Source organism: Nansenia antarctica (genome assembly GCF_963989245.1).
Source record: "Nansenia antarctica genome assembly, chromosome: 6".
Lineage (NCBI taxonomy): Eukaryota > Metazoa > Chordata > Actinopteri > Argentiniformes > Microstomatidae > Nansenia > Nansenia antarctica.
This window is the reverse complement of record NC_137676.1, coordinates 31,776,163-31,799,196: the sequence shown is the minus strand read 5'-3', so window position 1 is coordinate 31,799,196 and position 23,034 is coordinate 31,776,163.

Below are 23,034 nucleotides of genomic sequence, written 5' to 3'. Positions count from 1 at the left end.
CAGGACTATTTAATTTTACTTTTTCTCGCGGCATTTTTCTATTGAGCAAACGTTTAATTTCATTGAGTAGCGCGCAGACTCCTCCCCCTTGCGTTCCTTTGGTTATAGTCAGCTGCAGTGCTTGCTACCTAGCATTAGCCAGTCTGCGAGATGGGGAAGTGCAAGTTCAACGAGAGGTGGCTTGACGACAGAAGATTTTGCGATTGGCTTAAGTCCACCGGCTACCCAGAAGAAGCAAGATGCACTGTGTGTAGGAAAACATTCAAACTCGGCACCATGGGCATTAAGGCGGTTGAGAGCCACCTAAAAAGCGAGAGGCATAAAACGGCTGCTAAGGGCCAACAGCAGACGCCAGGAATCTCCCAGTTCTGCGTGTCTGCCCCGGGCTCAGCGCCCCAGACAACGGCTGCCGCTGCTAGCAGCACTGCTAGCGATCTCAGAGCAACGTTTGGTGGAACACCTACACTGAAATCGGAGATTGTGTGGGTTCTCAATACAGTGGTAAAGCACCAGTCCTACTCCTCCAACGAGGGGATTGGAGATATCTTTCGGATTATGTTTCCCGACTCCCAAATCGCCACTACATTTGCTTGTGGAAAGGACAAGGCGTCATACATAATACGTTTCGGATTAGCTCCTTACGTCAGAAACGAGCTGATCGCGAATGTGAACGAGTCAGTTTTTGTTCTAATGTTTGACGAGAGTTTGAATCATGCCACAAAAAACAAGCAACTCGACGTGCACGTGCGGTATTGGGTCGGCGATCAAGTGGAGTCGCGTTACCTGGGCTCGCAGTTCATGGGACACGCTAAAGCTCAAGATTTACTGCAACACTTCAAGGTAAGTGCATTTTGTCAATGACAAAGTATTAGCTTTACATTAATTTTGGCAGATACTGGCAATGTCATGTAGATTCAGTATAATAGTAGGCGTACCATAGGGAATGATGCGGTGTAGTCTAGTCATTTCCACGTTATAGAGAGCCACAGAGAGGGAGAGGGGACGCGGGAGCGGGCGGGGGGATGGTGGGGAGAGAGAGTATCTAAGGGCGTAGGGAGAGGGAGTAGATGGATGAGTTATAGTTTGTTAACTGAGGATGTGTGCAGACAGAATGTTAAAGTACATTGAACCATTGGCAATCATGCTATTATTATTGTTATTATAATCATCATTATCATCATCATTTATTATTATTGTTATTATTCTCATCATATTCATGTCATTCTCAGGAGTGTGTGGAGAGACTGAACCTGAGGAACATGGTGTCCATCTCCATGGATGGACCCAATGTTAACTGGAAGTTTCTGGAGCTTCTACAGCAAGAGCATGCTGAGCAGTATGGTGGTGCCCAGCTGGTTGTTGTGGGTAGCTGTGGGCTCCATACCCTACACAACGCATTCAAGTGTGGATTCTCCATGTGGCAACTGGAGAAGGTAAGATGATTATAACTATGAGAAGTAATCTTTCATTTGTCCCACAAGGCAAATTGGAATATTACAGCAAGTGGACACTTGACAGGATTTAAAGAGAGCATGAATTTACAGATGTTTCATACTATTAACTCCTAAGTTATTTTTCTAAGGGTTTATGCAATCAAAAGTGTCTGCACACATTATGTGTACAGTTCAGTCATTCTGTCAGTTTAGTTCTGGTATGTGTCTGTGTGTGTGTGGTCTACTGGGGAGCGCTGCTGGTTGAGCAGTCTGATAGGGCAGTGAGGAAGGACCTGCAGTATTGCTCCCTTACACACTTTGTGTCATTCCCCATGAGAGATGATGGCTAATTCAGCATTCTCCTCTCTCCCACCAAGGTGTTGAGAGCAATGCACTTTGTTTTCCACAATACACCAGCGAGGAGGGATGACTTCATTGCCCTCACCAAATCCTCAGTCTTCCCATTACCATTCTGTGGCCATCGGTGGATTGAGAACCTGCCAGTTGTGGAGAGGGCTATAGAGGTAATTAAAATCTTGATTTATATAGCACCTTTCTAAACAAAGTTACAAGGTGCTGCACAATGTATGATAAAATAGACATGCATGATAAAATAATACATACACATGGTGGAATTAAAGGTATGGCCATCACTGGTGAAGTATGTGGATGCAGTGAAGACAAAAAAGTTGCCAAACCCTGGGACAGCGTCATTTGACACCATCGAAGCAGCCCAGCGAGATCCGCTCATCTTGCCCAAGCTACAGTTCTTCATGGCCATCTCAAGGACCTTCACTCCCTTTCTCACAAAGTACCAGACTGACACACCAGTCATGCCATTCCTTGGCAAAGATTTGGCTGACTTGTCCAAGGTAATCAAATTAATAATGAACAATCAACAACAAAAGCAAAACAAGTTGAGTGTGTGTGGGCATGCTGAATGTGTGTGTGAGCAGGGAGAAATGGCAGATGCTACTGGGTGGCTTGATTAATTAAACTCGTCCTTAGTCAATACATAAAATTACTGAAAGATTATGTTTTGGCTAAGTAAAGGTTACTTATCATACTGTTATTGATATATTGCATATGTGATATGATATTATTTTAAATAACTATATAGAAATGCATTTCATGGTTAATGTGGTTATCAAAGGTACTTGCTTTACAATCATCATGCATTTTCTTGTTACCCTTTCAGAGTGTGCTGAGGCGTTTCGTCAAGAGGGAGCATCTCAATGACATCACTCCACTGCAGCTGGTCAGGCTGGATGTCGCTGATCAGAAGAGCTGGGTCAACCCGAAGGAAGCCGACATAGGCCTGGGTGCTGAGGCAGCCCTCAAGGTAATTTAGATGTATTACTTAACTTTATATCAAATGATGGTCCATATACAGGCAGGAGAGAATACTGTGTTAGGCCATTCAGTTGTATTTAAAACACATTACCCATCTGTCAGGACCTCCAGAGAAAGGGGACCGTAGGGGAGCTCACTGCCCTAGAGTTTAGGAAGGACTGCATGACGGGTATGTCAAATATCCTAAAGAAAGTCCAGGACAGGAGCCCCCTGAAGTACCCCATCGTGAGACAGATGGCATGTCTGGACCCCACAGTCATGTACGCCAACCCAGACTGGTGCCAGGGAAGAATGAAAAGTCTAGTGCAGAAGTTACTGCAAGACAAGCAGTTGTCTGGAGGTGTCTCTGCTGGTATGAATAGTTAATAGAAAAGCTGGAAATGTTGTCCCTGATTATTAGCCAATGGACAATTGGACATAAGCCTGTCTGCTAATCAGGATTAATCATGTAAATAATATTTCACATATTTCCTTTCATCTGTTTTGTTATAGGTGATGTGATTATCCAACAGTTTGGGAACTTCCTGTCTGTTGAGGCTAAAAACGAGCACTTCCTGTCCTTCCGGCCCATGGAAACCAGGCTTGACGTGTTCCTGCATGGCTACCTCAGCCAACCCTACCCTGAGCTCTGGGGTTTCTGTCAGAAGCTTCTTCTCCTATCCCATGGGCAGGCGACAGTCGAGAGAGGCTTCTCCATTAACAAGGAGGTGGAGACCGTTAACATTCAGGAGGACACTGTCATTGCCCAGAGACTGGTCTGTGACTATGTTGCAGTTTGTGGGGGGGTTGCCAATGTCCCTCTCACCAAGGAGCTGCTAACTTCGGTGGGATCAGCAAGGTCAAAGTACAGAGAACACCTAGACCTGGAGAAGAGGAAGAGGCAAAGCGCTGCACAAGGGCAGAAAAGAAAAGCAGCAGAAGAGCACATCATCGAGCTGAAAAGGAAGAAGCAAACTCTTCTAGTGGTATCTGATTCTCTGGAGAAGGATGCAGACAAGTTTGCTGAGCAAGCTGAGGGGAAGTCCGGCACCTTGATGGCTCAGCTCATCACAAAGTCTAACGTCCTCAGGAAGAGATACAAAGAAAAAATGTGTGATTTGAAAAAAATAGAGGCAGAACTGGAGAGTAAGGCCACAGAATTGAGGCTCATGCCGTGAGTGTGTTAAGTAGATGGGGTTTTTTTGTTAGATGTTTCCGACCAACTAATTGCACTTTTAATTTAATTAAGTTATTGAACCAGAGCTTTTATGTTCAATAAACAAAACAAGTAAACTTGAATGAGTCTCATTGATTGACATGCTATGCTTGTATTGTAGTACAGTGGAATCCCCTAACCATCGCATATATATATTTTTTCGGTCTTAAATTCCATTTAAAGTGGCATTAAAAAGGTCTTAAAAAGTCTTAAATTGAACTTGCTGAAACCTGCAGAAACCCTAATAATTAGGTAGCCTAAAATTTCGGATTTAAACCCAATGCTTAATAGGTACCTAAACATTGAGGTAACCTGTAAACTTGAGCCATTTCTCCTTCTCTTTACTCTTGTCAGTGAAATGGCACCATTGTTTTTTACTGACTGAGAGCCACTGTTGCACTTGCAAATTGAGTGACAGGAGAGCAGATCAGACAGGCGATCTCATCCCAAACGAACTTTTTATTTGATGAAAGTGGGTGTTGATATGAGAATTTATTCATTTATTTATAAATACATATATATTTTACAATGGTATGTGTAACATTTGTGGTTGTGAGATTCATTGTGGGCATTTAATTTCAGTGTTTTTTTTATTTTAAGTTATTGATTTTAAGGGTTATTGATAGGGGTGTAACGGATCACGGATAATCCACCCTCCACAGTTCGGAACGCATGTGTACCTGCGGAACAATAGCAAAATGTAATCAAGTAATAACATTACTTAATATTAGTTAATGTCTCTTGTAAATCACGACGTAGAGTTGCCATGAAGCTGTGTGCAACCTGATACCCTGAAATCTGATACCCTGAGCCCTGCGAGAGAAAAAAATAATCTGTGACGTACTCACTGACTCGACATCACCCTGGTGTGTTGACCGGGGAGCAAGAAAAAGGTAGCTCAACAACTTCTCCAAATGTCATTTAAACAACCCATTCCTGCAGACTCAAACCGTGCTAAAGCCATTACAAATTCCATTGGGAAGTTTATCGCGACAGACATGAGGCCATACTCCGTTGTGGAGAACAGAGGGTTTCAAAATATGGTCAACGTGCTTGAGCCACGCTACCTGGCTGTGCCTGCTACTTCAGTTCCTAGCGAGAGATTATTCTCCACAGCAGGAGCCATAGTGACTGCAAATAGATCTACCCTCTCCCCAGACAATGTGGACATCATCTTTTTGAAAATGAATATGAAGTTATAAACTTGAGGCTGCTTTGCTTTATTTGCTTTTTTTTTATATACCATGTTTAAATGTATGTTCACTTTATTATTTAGGTAAAGTTAGGTTTCACTTGGCAACCAGATTGCAGCAGTGATGTTCAAGGAAAAGGTAGTTTTTATAAAAAGATAAAATGTTTTGTGTTGATCCGAAAATGATCCGATCCGTGACTCTAAATCCGTGACACGATCCGATCCGTGAGTTTGGTGATCCGTTACACCCCTAGTTATTGATTTAACTGGAATTTTTCTGTATGAATTTATGACCTGACTCATCCTTTGTAAATAGTCTCCATTTCAATCATCAATATCAAACTGCAATACTGCTCATGTGCAGTTCTAATGGTGCTGTGTATTGTGTAATTTACGAACTTCTGGTTTCTTTTCCAGTTTCTCAGCTGGTGGCTGACACCAGTACTTCACACTATTTGGTGAGTTGTATGTTACTTACACACCACACATAAACATGGCTTCCAACTATGTAAGGGACTGGAAACGAAAAAGGGCTAGATTGGATGCTGCCTTAGCATCAAGCAGTGATGAAGAGCCATCTGAAGAGAATGTGCCACAGCAGGAGGAGGGGGGGGACACACGTGAGGAGGGGGACATGCAAGAGGACGTGTCTAACTTGACTCAGCAAAGCTCTAACTATGAGAGTAATGACGAAACAGAGGAGCATGAGGACTTTGGGGAAAATCCAGACTCCAGTGGCTCAGATGGAGAGCTCTTAGAATTAGACTCTGCACCAGAGGATGAAGTTGCTGCACCGGAAGATGAGACTGCTGCACCAGAGGCTGAAGAGTCCAATTTAAGACGGGACCTTGCAGCTTGGGCCACCGGCACACAGCAAACACAGAGGAGTTTGAATGAGCTGCTCCGCGTCCTCAATATACATGGCCTGAATCTGCCTGGAGATGCTCGTACACTGCTTGCAACTCCACGTTATATTGAGAGCCAAGTTAAGTGTGGGGGAACATATATGTATTTTGGGCTTGAAAGTGGCATCATCAGGCATCTAACGCATTGCACTAACCCAACTGGACCGGTAGTAGTTGATATCAACGTAGACGGCCTTCCCTTGTACAAGTCCTCTCAAACCCAGTTCTGGCCTATTTTGGGAAAATTAAAGGATGTAGAGCCTTTTCTTGTTGCCCTCTATTGTGGGAATACAAAACCCAACTCGGTGGATGACTATTTGGACGACATGATACAGGAAATGAAAAGCATTCAGGAACATGGCATTTCTTATCTGGGAACAACATTAAAAATCATATTCAATGCCTTTATCTGCGACGCTCCAGCAAGAGCCTTTCTGAAGTGCATTAAAGGCCATAATGCTTACCAGGGCTGCGAACGATGTGAGGCTGCGTCCAACATGGTTGAGGGCAGGATGGCTTACACAACAGGAGGTGAACATGTAAAAAGAACGGATGACAAATTCAACCAGGTTCAGTACACAGTCCACCAGAAGAAGGCGTCGCCCCTCATTGCTGCTGGTGTTGGTTGTGTAAGCCAGTTTGTACTTGATTACATGCACCTAGTTTGCCATGGGAGTGTTAAGAGGATTCTCACGTACTTGCTGAAGGGTCCTGAGGAATGTAAACTTGCACCAAAATTGAGAAAAGAAATATCAGACCGGCTAAAGGCACTCAGAGGAGCAATGCCTTCTGAATTTGCAAGGCAACCCAGGTCTCTGGACGAGTTGGATAGATGGAAAGCTACGGAACTTCGTCAGTTCCTTCTCTACACTGGGCCAATTGTGCTTCAAGGCATACTGCCCGATGCCCACTATGACCACCTGATGTGTCTCACAGTTGGTATTTCAATTCTCCTGCAGTCTGACACTGAACAGAGAAAAGCCTATTTGGACTATGCCAGGGATGTGCTAAAGCACTTTGTAGACAATGCTGTGAATTTCTATGGGGAAACCTTTCCAGTGTACAACATCCACAGTCTTCAGCACTTGAGTGATGATGTTGAGAAGTTCCAGTGCTCTCTCAATGACATCTCAAGCTTTCCCTTCGAAAACCATCTGCACTCAATCAAGAAAATGGTGAGAAGTAGCCACAACCCAGCGGTACAAGTCGCAAAAAGAATTGCGGAAAAAGAGTTGGTCAAACCAAAAAGACAGACTTGCAAGACATGCTTTGTGTCCACCAACATGAGAGACGGATGTTTTATAATCGACGAAGGGATCGTGTTTGTCCAGGAGAAGAGGAGTGATGGCACAATGGTGGCTGATGTTGTCAACTTCAATGACGCTAGTAATGTCTTTGAGCGTCCATGCAACTCCATGCTGCTTAACACTAGAACAGCCGTGAGGTGTTAAACAGCACCAGTGAGTACAAAAAAAATTCTACCTTTGCACTCGATCACATTTCAGGACCCTCCTTTCATGACTTTTCCTAGATATGTGCGTTCTACCACCCAGCATTTTTACATTTTCAAAATCGAGTTAGTATAAAGCGTTTTAGCAGTATTTCTGTGTGTGTCTGTGTATTTGTGGCTGCCATCTTTTTCTCCAAGCCTGCAATTCTCTTTTATATCAGCAGAGGTAGCAAGGGGGCACACACTGTGCTCAAATTCAGGCTTCAGTGCTGAATGAGACACAGTGCATAAGACTGATATTTGTGTTTATATATAGGCTACAATAACAATCAAAATAAGATATGTATATGTGCAGACAGTTATGAAAATGATAAACTGTACAGTATGTCTCCCAATCAATGTTCGTTCAGACAATACAACCAAAGGCGTAAAAATACTGATGTTCTCATAATGTAATTATATATAGCTAAATTAGACTGTAGACTGCTATGGAGGTATATTGAAACCAATATATAGATTATATATATAGATTATATATACAACCTGATTGGATTAAATAAGATTCTGTTGTGATTGTGTTGACATTGTTGTGATTGCAAAATAAATCTTGGTTATGTAATGTGTAAAGAACATGATGACACGAATGCCTATTATGATGATATGCAAAAGGGACAATCTGTCTATGAATCTTGGTTCAATCAAGGTTGTACATAGATATACGCAGATTCATATTTGGATAGTTGATTTTGGCACCATTGTATAGTAGCCAATTGCAGAGAGTATACATTATTTTGTTTGTTTACTGCACATTATAAATGAAATGATGTGTATTAATTATTTTTGTTGGTTTGAATCCTCACTGTGTTCATGTGTCTGCTGATGTTAGGGCCGGCGTGAAGTTCACGACAAATAAACAGACTGTGTGAAGCTCATAACTATGATAACACAATATTGCAATATGTATTACTATTCTTTTTTAATAATGATAATCAACTTTCATTCATTAGTAAAGCTCCCGCAGTCTCAATCAATTTCCTCTCCATATATAGCATTTAATCTGTTCCATAGTTCGTTCTCAGCTGACTCAAGCTTCATCAGATTGCTCTAATAATTTCCCCACTTCTCTGCTTATAGGAACTTTATGCATTTTAGAGAAACATGCAGAGCATGTATTTGACAAAGAAACGTGTAGGCTAAGAACTAGTTTCTAAAGTGAGTTACAATCACTTGATGGTTGATACACGGGGGAGGGTAATCTTATTGATCGTTTCCCATTAGCAAACAATAGCTGCCAATTCATGAGCGAGCCAAGCGGGTTTCAAAGCTGCCAAGCGGGTTTCAAAGCTGCTAAGCAGGTTTCAACGCTTACAAGCTTACAGCAGTCGATTGTCTGCTGATGTTACGGGCACGGCCGGCGTGAAGTTCACGACAAATAAACAGACGTTATCACTGTGAAGCTCATAACTATGATAACACAATATTGCAATATTTATTACTATTATTTTTGTATAATAATAATCAACCATCATTCGTTAGTAATGAAAACTCCCGCAGTTCCGATCAATCTCCTCTCCACTTTCCACATTACATAACCAAGATCTCTTTTGACATCACAACAATGTCAACACAATCACAACAGAATCTTATTTTATCCAACCAGGTTTTATATTTTGATTATGACATCATGTCTTTCAACATTGTCACACTTTTCATTACACACATTAGCGGATTTATCATTCTGTACTCTTTCTCTCCTTTCTTTCATGTATTTTCTTTTCTTTTTCTCAATTAGTAGTCTCCTAATCTCGCTACAGTTTGAGCGAGACTGTAACTGTCATTGTTTGAATGAATGAATGAATGAATGGTCTTTATTTGTCATTGATATAGTACAGGTACCAAACAACGAAATTTGGGAGGGGGGGCTCCCCTGGTGCTAGGAAACTAGGTGCTAGGAACTGGTGCTATAACTGTGTTCATGTTATAATGTTTAGTGAACGAACAATTGTTGGGTGTTTGCCACAAATCGGAATTATCTTGCCGTGAAATGTACATCAAATAACATGATGTCGGCGATCTACTAGAACTGCGGGACGACTGCAATGTAGGCTACCATATATATCTGCCATATCATACCGTTTTATATTGAAAAATATGATGGTAAATAAATACATGTGGGACCGATGTATGATATGGCAGAGGTGTGGTGTGTATCAGTCTGTCTCGTTCCAGCGAGTCAACTCGTGTTGACTCAATAAGACATGCGCTTGATGGGGGGAGGGTTGATCGTTTCCGATCCGTGTCTCGATCGTTTCCGATCAATGAACAAAGACATCGGGTTCCCCCGCAGTCACAGTGCTACATGAAAATATCTAGCCACACACCACATAGCATACCTCCGCCCTATATGTATTTATCATCATATTTCTCAATATAAAACGGAGGTACGATATATGGCAGATATATGTATGGTATATTATGGCAGTTTCTGGCGCCTGTCCCGTTCTGTTGTTCAAAGAATATAATATAAAACGCATCACTGCACTGCTGTCTGTCCTGTGTTGTTTTGTTTGCATTGCATTTTAGCACAGTGCGCCGATTAGATAGAAGATGTTCTACAGAGGGATGTAACCCCTCCCTCCCCTCCCCTCCCTTCCCCCACCCCTCCCCTGCTGTTGTGTCTCGATACCTGGTCAACACAGCTTGGGATTCCAAGGAAATTACTTGGAACTATGTGTGAAAGGGACAACATTGCAATATATATTACAGTTATTTTTTAATAATGATAATCAACTTTCATTCGTTAGTAATGAAAACTCCCGCAGTCTCGTTACATACATGCATACGTTATTATATATATAAATAAAGCCTTGAACTGGCCAAGCATAAAGGCTGAAGATGGAAAGTCACTACAGGCCTATGCACTGTATTTGAGAGGATGCAACAATGCCATGCAAGACTTGCACTATCTGGAAGAGCTTGATAGCCCATCAAACCTCAGGCTTATTGTTTCTAAGTTGCCCTACAAGTATAGGGATAAATGGAGGTCTATTGCCTGCAATATACTTGAGATTAGTCATGGCAGGGCTAAATTCAAAGACCTTGTTGGCTTCATTGGAAAAACAAGCCACAATTGTTTTAGATCCTTTGCATTTAGATTACCATCCCCCATGCTTCAACCATTATATCAAGTGAATGGAACTGACTTTAGAAACGAGTTATTCTGGTTTATTTGCGAGGACCACAGGATTTCCACTTACACATGTGTGAGGAAAAGTAACAGCGTTTTGTTACAGAACTGTTCGCAAATGTTCCATTTGTTCATTTGCTTTATTGAGGTGACTCTGCGAAATGACAATAACTAAACAAGTCCTGACAACAAAAATATATGTATAATATTGTATATAATGTTTTTTCTGTATATCACTGTAGACCACAGTCTCACTCACATATACACAACACAACACTGTTGTGTATAATACAGTTTTCTCAGTCGCTTTGGTGCATTTCTCACATCACTATTAACATTTGCACAACAGTTGTCAGTGTCATCAAAATGAAAAGTCCTGACACCATTGTTTATGAACAAGATAGTCAAATGGCTTTGTCATGTTTTCATTATGACAGTTCACTCTGTAAGTGTTTTCCAATGCAAAAAAATTAGATCTTGAAAGTGAAACCGCAGGGTGCGTTCGTAAATTCGCTATGAGAGCGCCGGAGCGCACACCGGGTTCAACGTCATAAAGGGACCAGGTAATTTGATTGGACAAGAGGCATTCCATGGGTGCTAACCAGATTTCCAGGGCGAATTTACGAACGCATGCTAGCGAATTCGACGACGAAAATCGTCAGAGGAGATATACGGGTTATTTTGATAAACTGGACACATTTTGAGAATATATATTGGTACTTTCTCACCTGAAAACATATTAAAACTTCATAAAATGACATGGTAACACTTGTAAAGGCAAAATCACAGCATTTTTTTTTTGAAAAAAAATGGAGGATTCAAAACGCCTTCTGCTTGCCGGTGCGAAATGCATTCTGGGAAAAGGCGTCGGAGCCTGGCAGACGGCCTTGTGTGACATCGCCCTCCAGCGATCTTTGTGCGTCAGTACACTCTTCTCTATGTTAAACTATCATAGTGCTGAATCACACCTCATCGCGATTGAATAAGGTCGCGATCCGCCGCGGTCCTAGTGTTAACATTGCCTATGTGGAGCGGACCACGAGGAATGAAGCTCAGCAAAGAGTAATTACTAAAGGAGACCTGCGGCGCAAGGCGGCCTGCCTTCCGCACTTACAGGGGTTAGCCATATTCCCACTGCTGCACGGAATAGAGTGACTATTTCTCTTGGTAAATATGCCAAATTTTAAATGCACTTATTTTCATAACATAGCCAAAATTGTATAAAAAATTAAGTTTCATTCAATATTTAATAATATTCATTAATATTTCCAGGCTACCATGGCGCGCCATTCTCAGCGCATCCCTAAAAAAAGAAACTATGTTGATTATGTGCAAGGTATGTTTTAATTTTTATAGCTTGTCTATTTTGTTATTACAACAATTGAACAAACTTAACACCAAACTTTTTCATCCATTTATGCCTAGATATGTCTTCTGGGGATTCATCCATCTCTCCACCAGCCAAGAAATGTACGAGTAATCCATACCTTTATTCATTTCTGCAAGACCTGCAAATGTTCAGTAGCATTAGCATAGGTATTGACACGTCTTTGTCATTACAGGTGTTGTCTTCCCTGCCCCACCGCCAAAATTCAAAAAAGTCACTTCAGGTAAAATCTAGTTGGCGCTCTATTCTATACTTAAATGTATAAATGTTAACTTTCTATTCACCCCGGATGTCTGTCTTGCTACAAATTGATTGTTCATGTGTAGTTATTGTTCATATCAGTATATTTGTTGCAGGGTTGCAGAAGGCCTCTGTGAAGCAAATGCTAGAAAAAGGCCCCCCAAATCCATGTGAGTTTGGTCACAATGTTGGTTCACCCATCTCAATTTAATAATTAATTTGTATTTAAGAATGCACATTTTAACGATATTTCCTTTTAACGATCAGTTTCTATGGACCTCTTTGAAATAGAAGAAAAGGACAAAGAAGAATATGCCTGTAAGCAATGCGTTTGTATTTTTAAAATATAACTGGTCTTTCCTCTCATTCTGTGCTACTTGTTCCTGTTTGAAGTTGTTCATGTGCTTTGATCTTTGTTTCAAAAGCCACTGATGACTCTACAATTATAGACTCTCCTCTGCAGTCATCAACACCAGGTACTATGACTATTTTTCTATATAATCTCAATTCAGTTCATGTAGTGTGTTGCCGATTTGTCTTCCCAGCCTCATAGTCATAGAGTAGAGCGTAAGGACAATAGAATAGGGGACAACCAACATTTGTTACAGCACACATTTAAGACAAAGACAAATGTCCAAACTAAATAAAGCATGAGGACGTCTCAATAGCCTTTTTTTACAGCAATAGTTGGATTTGAGCAGAGTCTTGAAAGTCCATAGATTGCGGGCGGTCTTGATGTTAAGTAGGCTAGCCACAATGTTAGTCCACCCATCTTCATTTTCCGTATTGTGTTCCATATTGTGTTGAACTGACATTTACTTCAAAGAAAGCAGGTTTTAATGTTTTAGTTTATTTTACAGTTTTTCAGAACCTCTACACCCTGCCTGAGAATGGTGAATGTAAGTAATGAGTTAGTATTCTAAATATATAACTGGTCTAACTTTCCTCCTCTACTATTTATTCCTAGTGAAACTAACTTGAATATATGGGATCATGTGATTTATTTTTGTTTTTTTTTCGCTTTGAAAAGCTGATGAAGATTCTACTTTGTTACCAACTCCACACTAATCCACACCAGGTATTATAAAAAATGTTAATGTTGTTGTTACATGAGAATATGGTAAGGTCTGTCATGGAGCTGCAAAGACTCATAACACCTTTCTTGTTGAAATAGTCCCAGTGTCTCAAGACCCCCGAACGTCCACTCCTGTCAGAGAAATGCCATTTAAAGGTAATGGCAAATTACATTACAGATTTTGATGTATTATGCGAAGGTAGTAATGAAGCACCGGTAGTATGTCATAGACATTACATACATTATTTTTTTACATACATTACATACATTATTTTTGTTTCATCAGCACAAAAGAAAAGTCATAATCCTCAAGCTTTTGGTGACAAAGCTTGAGGATTATTACTTTTCTTTTGTGCTGATGAAACATAAAAATGTAACAGCACAAGCAAGAAATACTAAAGGTTCGTTTTCAAATCACATTGTCAACAGTTGTCACAGCACATGTCCGACTTATTCTTAAGTTTACCGTACAAGGATGAAGTCAATAGCAACCCCTTGGAGTTGAATAGAAATTATTCTATGTTTCAGACTTGACCCCTAGAAGGCTGAGTCAAATATCAAGGTCCAGGGCCCTCATTTCTTCACCAGCACAGACCAGGACTCCTAGAGGTTTGTGTTCAAATCACGTTGTCACAGCATGTCTTAGTTATTGTTGATGTTTTGACACAGATGAGGTCTAGAGCGACCCTTAACAGTTGAATACAAATCATTCTATGTTTCAGGCTTGTCCAAGAAACGCCTGACTCCACAGAGGGCACAGAGCTCCAATGGTACTTCCTTTTGATAGTAAGAAGCTTACAGGTCTGTATTAGTGACCTGTATCACTAACATGTTTCATTCTCATTTCAATAGTGGCCCTCTCTGACTCTCCACCAGCACAGACCAGGACTCCTAGAGGTTCGTGTTCAAATCATGTTGTTGTTGTTGTTGTTGTTGTTGTTGTTGTTGTTGTTGTTGTTGTTGTTTTGACACAGATGAAGTCAAAAGCAACCCATTGAAGTTGAATACAAATGATTCTATGTTTCAGGCTTGACACATAGAAGGCTGAGTCAAATATCAAGGTCCAGGGCCCTCATTTCTTCACCAGCACAGACCAGGACTCCTAGAGGTTCGTGTTCAAATCACGTTGTCACAGCATGTCTTAGTTATTGTTGATGTTTTGACACAGATGAGGTCTAGAGCGACCCTTAACAGTTGAATACAAATCATTCTATGTTTCAGGCTTGTCCAAGAAACGCCTGACTCCACAGAGGGCACAGAGCTCCAATGGTACTTCCTTTTGATAGTAAGAAGCTTACAGGTCTGTATTAGTGACCTGTATCACTAACATGTTTCATTCTCATTTCAATAGTGGCCCTCTCTGACTCTCCACCAGCACAGACCAGGACTCCTAGAGGTTCGTGTTCAAATCATGTTGTTGTTGTTGTTGTTGTTGTTGTTTTGACACAGATGAAGTCAAAAGCAACCCATTGAAGTTGAATACAAATGATTCTATGTTTCAGGCTTGACACATAGAAGGCTGAGTCAAATATCAAGGTCCAGGGCCCTCATTTCTTCACCAGCACAGACCAGGACTCCTAGAGGTTCGTGTTCAAATCACGTTGTCACAGCATGTCTTAGTTATTGTTGATGTTTTGACACAGATGAGGTCTAGAGCGACCCTTAACAGTTGAATACAAATCATTCTATGTTTCAGGCTTGTCCAAGAAACGCCTGACTCCACAGAGGGCACAGAGCTCCAATGGTACTTCCTTTTGATAGTAAGAAGCTTACAGGTCTGTATTAGTGACCTGTATCACTAACATGTTTCATTCTCATTTCAATAGTGGCCCTCTCTGACTCTCCACCAGCACAGACCAGGACTCCTAGAGGTTCGTGTTCAAATCATGTTGTTGTTGGTACATGTTGTTGTTGGTACACCCCAGAAAAGCCTGACTCCCCCTAAACGTATGTATTCAAATGCATCTCACGATTATCTGCATGTTTGTGATTTTTTTCTTCTGCTCCAAACTGATTTAGCAAACTTGTTCGTATGCTCTCTATCTCAACAGGACCTAAAGACAAACACCCAGTCTCAGAGAACAGTAAGAATTCCAATTGAAGCTAGTAACATTTCATGTTATTTGACTTCAGTCCTGTTAAGTATGTGAAAATACAAAAGAAGAAGCTCCTTCCATTGCCTCAGTCAGAAATGGTTATATTTGTGAGATCTTTGCGGTTTGCTTAAGCACGGAATGTTTTCACTTTGTTTAACTTATTACATTGTGATTTACATCAGCATTCCAGAAGAGAGTTGTGGGCCTACTCCTCGAAATTTTGGACGAGGTGAGGAGGAGAGAGCCAGGGCAAACATTTTCACTGCGACAGCTGGGGACAGAAACAGAGTTCACAGAGCAGGAGGAGGAGCTGAAGAAGGAACATTTCCGACAAAGCATGGTGATAAATTTAAAATAAAAGTTTACGGCTGCATTTACCGCGACAAATTTAAACCCCCAAAAATGTAATATACACGAAAATGAGTTCAATGTATAATACACCTGAAAATGAGTTCAATGGAGATGGCAAAATATTTAAACTTCAAAGGGTTGAAATGATTGTACATGATTTGTAAAAAAAAATCCACACAGACCTCCGTGATGATGAGGATCGGAGGGAAAAGTGCAAGGGACTGCATAAACAAGATGATGGACAGGTATTTAAATGCATGAACAAAGACGCAGGTTGACTTCATGTATAACATAATTTTACCCATAATGCACATTAGTCATGTAACGGCTTTTCCTCCTCTCTCTTACAGATGCATGACAAATAGCCTGATGTCCCTTTTCAACATCAGTGGTGGGGGGCCGCGGAACAAGAGGGCCTTTGGGCAGACTGCCCTGTACCGTGTCATATTGGGTAGGTTGGAACCGATAACTGGGCAAGAAGCATTGTATCTGCAAGGGGTGGGGCTTTTTTCTTCTCTTCCTCTTGCTACCCTTTCTATAGTCCACAATCGGCTCCTTGGTCTTGTCGATGCTGAGGTAATTTTCCAGGCAGCATTATACTAGGTGGTTAACTTATCCTCTGTACTGTAGGCCGCCATGTTGTTGTTGATCAGGCCTGCACCGTCATCAGCTAACTTGACATGATCAAAAAGGTGTGCACTAAAGGTTTGTTGTCTATAGCAACGGCTTCAACTCTACTATCCATACACGGGGGTCTAGGGTGGGTGGTAGCATACTACAGATTATTTTGTGGCGAGTGTCAAACATTTGCTCACTATAGGAACAAGAGCTACAGGGCACCAGACATTCAAGCATATTACATTTTCTTTGGCACATAGTAGGCAATCCACAATTTATCTGGCTCTTTACTCTTGCTTTTTAAAGTTTTAAATGGGATTCTTCTGTGAAAATAACTTTTATTTTGCTTTATTTAATTACAGAGGCTGTCATGAAACTAAAAAAAGGTCACAGAGGTGGAGGCAAGGGCGAGCATCGGAGATCACCTGAAGCAGGCCCCAGGCAGAATGGGCGGTGCTGGCTACAGACAGAAGACAACCTAAATGTTGTCTCATAACTGTCAATAAAAACTATTATGTTGTTAAATGTTCCTATTTAATTGTTATGTTATTAAAAATGTTGTAAATATGTTGTTAAATGTTCCACAACAATCAACATTGTTATTATTTAATATTATTTTTTCCTTATTTTTATTTTGTATTTACTAGTTAAATGTTTACTAGTTAAATGTTTACTAGTTAAATGTTCCTATTTAATTGTTATTATGATATGTTGTTATTATGTTGTTAAATGTTCCACAACAATCAACATTGTTAATATTTAATATTCTTTTTTCCTTATTTTTATTTCGTATTTACTAGTTCCCTAAATAAATACATGTTCCTATTCATATTTCCTTATTTATATTTACTTATTACTCATGAAAATTGTATTTGTCTACTTATACTAAGTGTTTAAACGTCTAGGCTATAACAAAGCTAAATTGATGTGAAATTGGAAATTGAAACGTCTGTTTAAACTGCATTTCAACAGCTATATATAGTCTGCCGTTGAAATGCCTATAGAAACAGTCGTTTCAATTTCACCTCCATTTGGCTTTGTTTTAGCCTAGACGTTTAAACACCGGTGTTTCAATGTCTAGGTTATAATTAAGCTAAATTTAGGCTAAATTGGAAATTGAAACAACGTCTATGTTTCAACGGCATTTCAACGTCTAAACATAGACGTTTTTTAAATTTCCAATTTGGCGGGTATTTAGCCTCGATTTCGCCTAGACGTCTAAGGGCCATTTAGACGTTGTTTAGACGTCTAATCAACGTAAAATTGTTCACTGGGTTTTTTAGTTACTATTGGCAGCTGCCTAGGCACCCGACCCCCCCCCCCCCCCCCCCGCAACATAAAAATGAAAACTGGTTTTGCCAAAACTCACTTTATTTTAACAGTAACTTAAATTACATAATTAAACTTTAAACAATAACTTAAAACAACAAGATAAAGAGTCTTTCTTTGCCTCACCCAACATAAATACTTGTTTTTAAACAATAAAATAAATCTAATCTTTATTTAACAGTAACTAGCAAGGAGTGGTTTCACAAAACCTAAAACCTACCCTGACCATTCAGATATGATCCTAATATAATCCTAATCCTAAACTGGGTGAGTCTGAGTTTATCAATGATCAACATTTATGTTCTTGTCATCCTTTGCTGACACAAACTCAAAATAATCCTTATATTTCCAGCTATTTAACGCATCTCTGTTCTCGCTCCATTGTGTAGGCTACGCTTCTGTTTACACTGTGCAATCAGCGTGGTGATACACGTGAGCGATTCTGCTGCAATCTCGCGATAGTCGAGAGCCGTTTTTTGCGGGCATGGCCTTCCATAGTAACCTCGTGTTGAAAACGTGAGCACTGACGTCACTCCCCAAGACGCGAGAAATGTTTGTTTACTATCGAACATTACAAAGAAATACTGCATTTAGCCTAAGTTATGAGGTAGTAACGCAATAGTAACGCACAGCCACTTGAATAAGTAACTTTAATCCGATTACTGATTTGGAAATAGTATTGCGTTAGAATACTCGTCACTGGGAAAAGTATTCAGATTAAAGTAACGAGTTACTTAGTAACGCGTTACCGGCATCACTGGTCATGATGGATGAAAGGGTTCCATCAAGAGCCAGACTGTTACGGGTTTTGGTTTTGTTCAGCCCCACCACGGAGAACACTCGTTCTGCATCAGCATTTGAATGCGGAAGTACCAAAACCAATTTGGCAATATGAGAGAGCCTCCCAAATCTGCTCATCCCGTTCACCTTAGAAAAATGTACATAGGAAGCCTAATTACTCAAGGATTTTCTTATGCAGCAAGTTGATTAAGTCAATGTGTAGTATGTCAAAGGGTGCAGAATAATGATTACATTATTCTTCTCTGATGCCATGTTCCCCCAAAAGCTCTCAACGTCGGATGTGGCTGGGTCTGGTGGCATGGGAATGTCCATGAACTGGTAATCCAGAAACTCCTCGCTGAGTTTGTCATGCTCTTGAGGTCCGTGGTACGGGAGAAGTTCAGCAAATCTAAAAAGAACACAATGTGCACTGATCAGATATAGTTACAGCAGCTGGAACAGCAGGGTTTGTTTTTCAGATGTGATTATCAAACTTAACAATCTATTCAAAATGATCAGAACTTGTCAACCCTAACCTGTCAACAAAGTACAAGGCATCTTCCACACCACACTCTGTCCTCTGCCGTCAACAAACATGGCATGTTTGAGCAGGGGCTCTCGCAGGGGTAGTTTCTCCATGGCATACTCCACAGCCCTCAAAAGAAATGCCAGTGCCCGCCTGTTGGAACCTCTCCACTTGCTGCGGTGTAATGTCTCCTGCATCAAGGAGCCTGTTGAGCGTAGCTCGAGTAGTAAAGCCGATATTCAGCTTTTCTCCTGCCAGAGACACAATAACAATACAACTATCAATTACTTTAGAACAGTTAAGTTTAAAATAAAAAATATTTTTGTTTGTTTACAAGAGTTCGTTTACAGAGTTCATTTACAATCATCAACAACCACAATAGCTAGATAGATAGATAGATAGATAAATACTTTATTTATCCCCGTGGGGAAATTCATTTTGCCGCGCCACTCCACTAAAAACCACACATAACAACACAACACAACATAAAGGACAGACAACAACACTGGGCCAGCCATGTACAGTATATAAAAAACAGTGAGATCTGATATAAAAGTGGATTAAAAGGATGGCTATAGTTATTTATATTAAAATACTAAAAAAGTGATGATGGTGATTAAAATAAATAATAAATACAGATTCAGGAGCCTTGACCCCGACTGCTACTTTAGTTGCCATTGAACAGTCTTAGTGCAGCCGGGATAAATGATTTTTTATATCGCTCCGTCCGGGAGCGGATCGTAATGAACCGCCCTCTGCGGCGGCTGCTGGTTTGCCCAGCGAGGACATGATGGAGGGGGTGGTTGGGGTTGTCCCTGATGGACAGCAGCTTACTCCTAGTCCTTCTCTCCACCACCGTCCCCAGAGAGTCCAGGCTCCTTCCCACCACTGAACCCGCCTTTTTTACGAGCTTGTCCAGCCGTCCGGTATCCCTCTTGGTGATGTTTCCCCCCCAGCAGACTGCAGCGTAGAAGAGAATGCTGGCCATGACAGACTGGTAAAACATGGCCAGCATCTCTCCACACACTTCAAAAGACCTAAGTCTTCTTAAGAAGTACAGCCTGCTCTGGCCCTTCTTATAAAGTGCCTCTGTGTTGGTGGACCAGTCCAGTTTGTCGTCCAGATGCACCCCCAGGTACTTGTAGGTCTTCACCACCTCGATATCCTCGCCCCGGATGTTAATGGGCAACCGAGGTGGCTTAGACCTACGGAAGTCTATAACTAGCTCCTTGGTCTTGGTTTGGTTGAGGAGCAGACCATTCCTCTCGCTCCAGACGCTGAAGGCTCCTATCAGATCCCTGTACTCCCCCTCCCGTCCATCCCTCACGCACGCCACTATGGCTGTATCGTCAGAGTACTTCTGTACGTGGCAGGACTCAGAGTTGTGTTTGAAGTCTGATGTGTACAGGGTGAACAGGAAGGGAGCCAGCACAGTTCCCTGCGGAGCCCCGGTGTTGCTCACTACTGTGTCCGAGACACAGTTCCCCAGCCTGACTGACTGTGGCCGTCCAGTGAGGTAGTCCATGATCCAGGATGTAGTGGAGGGATCCACTAAGTATCTCCCATCACATCAGTCCCATTCCTCTGTCTCCTCTGACCTGGCAACCTTTTTGGAAGGGGGCTGACCCTTCGCTGCCCACATTGAAAGCAGGTCTGCCTGCTTACTGCTCCCTGCTTTCTTCTTCGATGACATCTTTAAACAGACAAAATGCAATGATGATTCAAAATCAGAAGTGCTGATTTGAGGTAGTTTTTACAACTAAACATGACATAAAAAGCACAAGAAAATCCGTCTGGTCTGAAACATCGCCCCCCCCCCCCCCCCCACCCACCAGGGCCAACTACGTACTTCGCTAAATATCCTTTTACGAGATTAATTCGCGTACATTTTCGTTTTCCTCGTTAACTTAAGGTTTCCAAATTAACCGCGATCGTTAACGCGTTAACATTGACAGCCCTAATTGTTTAGTATAGTTTGTGAAGCACTTTGTCAATGTAAAAAGTGCTATACACATTCACTGGATTGACTAGGCTAAATCACCCCCAGGATTCTAGTAAAGACAGCAGATGGGAGCTCATTGTCATTCTGAACGGGAGCGTACCTATGTTCCCCGGGTCCTATGTTCCCCGGGTTCTATGTTCCCCGCTTCCGAAAAAGGGTTCTATGTTCCCCGTTTTTTAAATTTATTATTATTTAAAAAACAACATACACAAATACATAATCATACTGTGTTTTTATTTTTTTTATTTTTTTATTTAAAAAACAACATACACAAATACATACACAAATACATAATAATATGTATCAATGGCAATCATATGTATCAATGTCAATATCAATATCAATGTCCTGAGGTTGATACACTAATGTATGCTGACGACACTGTACTATTTGTACATGGTCAGACCAAGACGGAGGTAGCTGCTGTACTTACCAAATCTATGGCTCAGGTGACTACATGGTTGAACCACTGTCGTCTCCAACTTAATGTTTCCAAGACGGTCAGCATGTTTTTTACCAAAACAAACCGTTCTGCTGAAGAAGCATATGTCATTATCTCAGGGGAACAACTACAAGTTGTGAACGAGTTCAAATATCTTGGGGTGCTGTTAGATTCCAACCTCACTTTTAAGGCACATCAAAAAGGTCTGTAAAATTGTCATGTTCAATCTGTCCAACTTCCGCTTTATAAGGGACTACATGTCAACAGAGGCAGCTACCATGTATGTCCACGCCATGATCTTCACACACATCAACTACTGCATAACAAGCTGGTCACAAGCAAATCCCACAACCTGCAAAGCACTCGAGTCACTATACAAACAAACAATCAAAACACTAGACAAGAAGCCAAGACACTTTCACCACTGCACAATACTGAAGAAACACAACATTCTAAGCTGGGACAATCTGAAAACCTACACAAACCTCTGCCTTGTCTATAAAACTATCCACAATTTAGCCCCACCACCACTTAACACCTTCATCTCACGACCAGGAAGTACAGCACGCACCACAAGGGGTGTCACCAGAGGGGACTGCACCATCCCATTTAGGAGGAGTGCCTGGTCAGTTAGAGGGGCACGTGAATGGAACCTGATTCCAGGGCACCTTAAAGAATTAGGCACCTTTAAATCATTTAGAAAGCACCTAAAACAGTGGATGATCAACACACACACACACCTGCCAACATTGAAATGTCCTGTCCTATACCTGTATGTCATGTGTACCGCCTGTCTGTGTACCGCCTAACATGTCTTACCTGTACAGTCTGTGTGCTTGTTTTTAGTCTGCTTACCGTGCGTATATGTTGCTTGCTTTTAGTCTGCTTACCGAATATGTACCCTCCCTTTAACCGCCTATGATTAATGTATGCTCTTTTAACCCTCTGCTTATATGTACCCTCCTTTTAACCGCCTATGATTAATGTATGCTATTTTAACCCCCTATGTTATGCCCTTAAGCTAAATGCTTGTCCTGTCTACTTTTTTGTGCCTAGGTCTACCTATATTTTATCTTTTAAATGTACTTTTTTCCTCCAGGGAGCCGTATACAACATCATGGCATAGGGACTGCGGATGAAAACTAGCTTTCGGGCTAACTCTGGCGTATTTACAATTTATTTTTGTTTTATTAATATGCACTGTCCCTTGAATAAATAAATGAATCTGAATCTGAAATCTGAAATTTAAAAAACAACATACACAAATACATAATCATATGTATCAATATACATAATATATATTATGTAATAATCAATGTCATAGTATTGTCTCAGCATTTTATATAACTCCCTAGATAGATCATTTTCGAGATGGAATTGAAAATCTTATATTCCTAAAAGAACACCAGTGATATATATATATATATATATATATATATATACACATTATTAAATATTTGTTCTATATTTTTG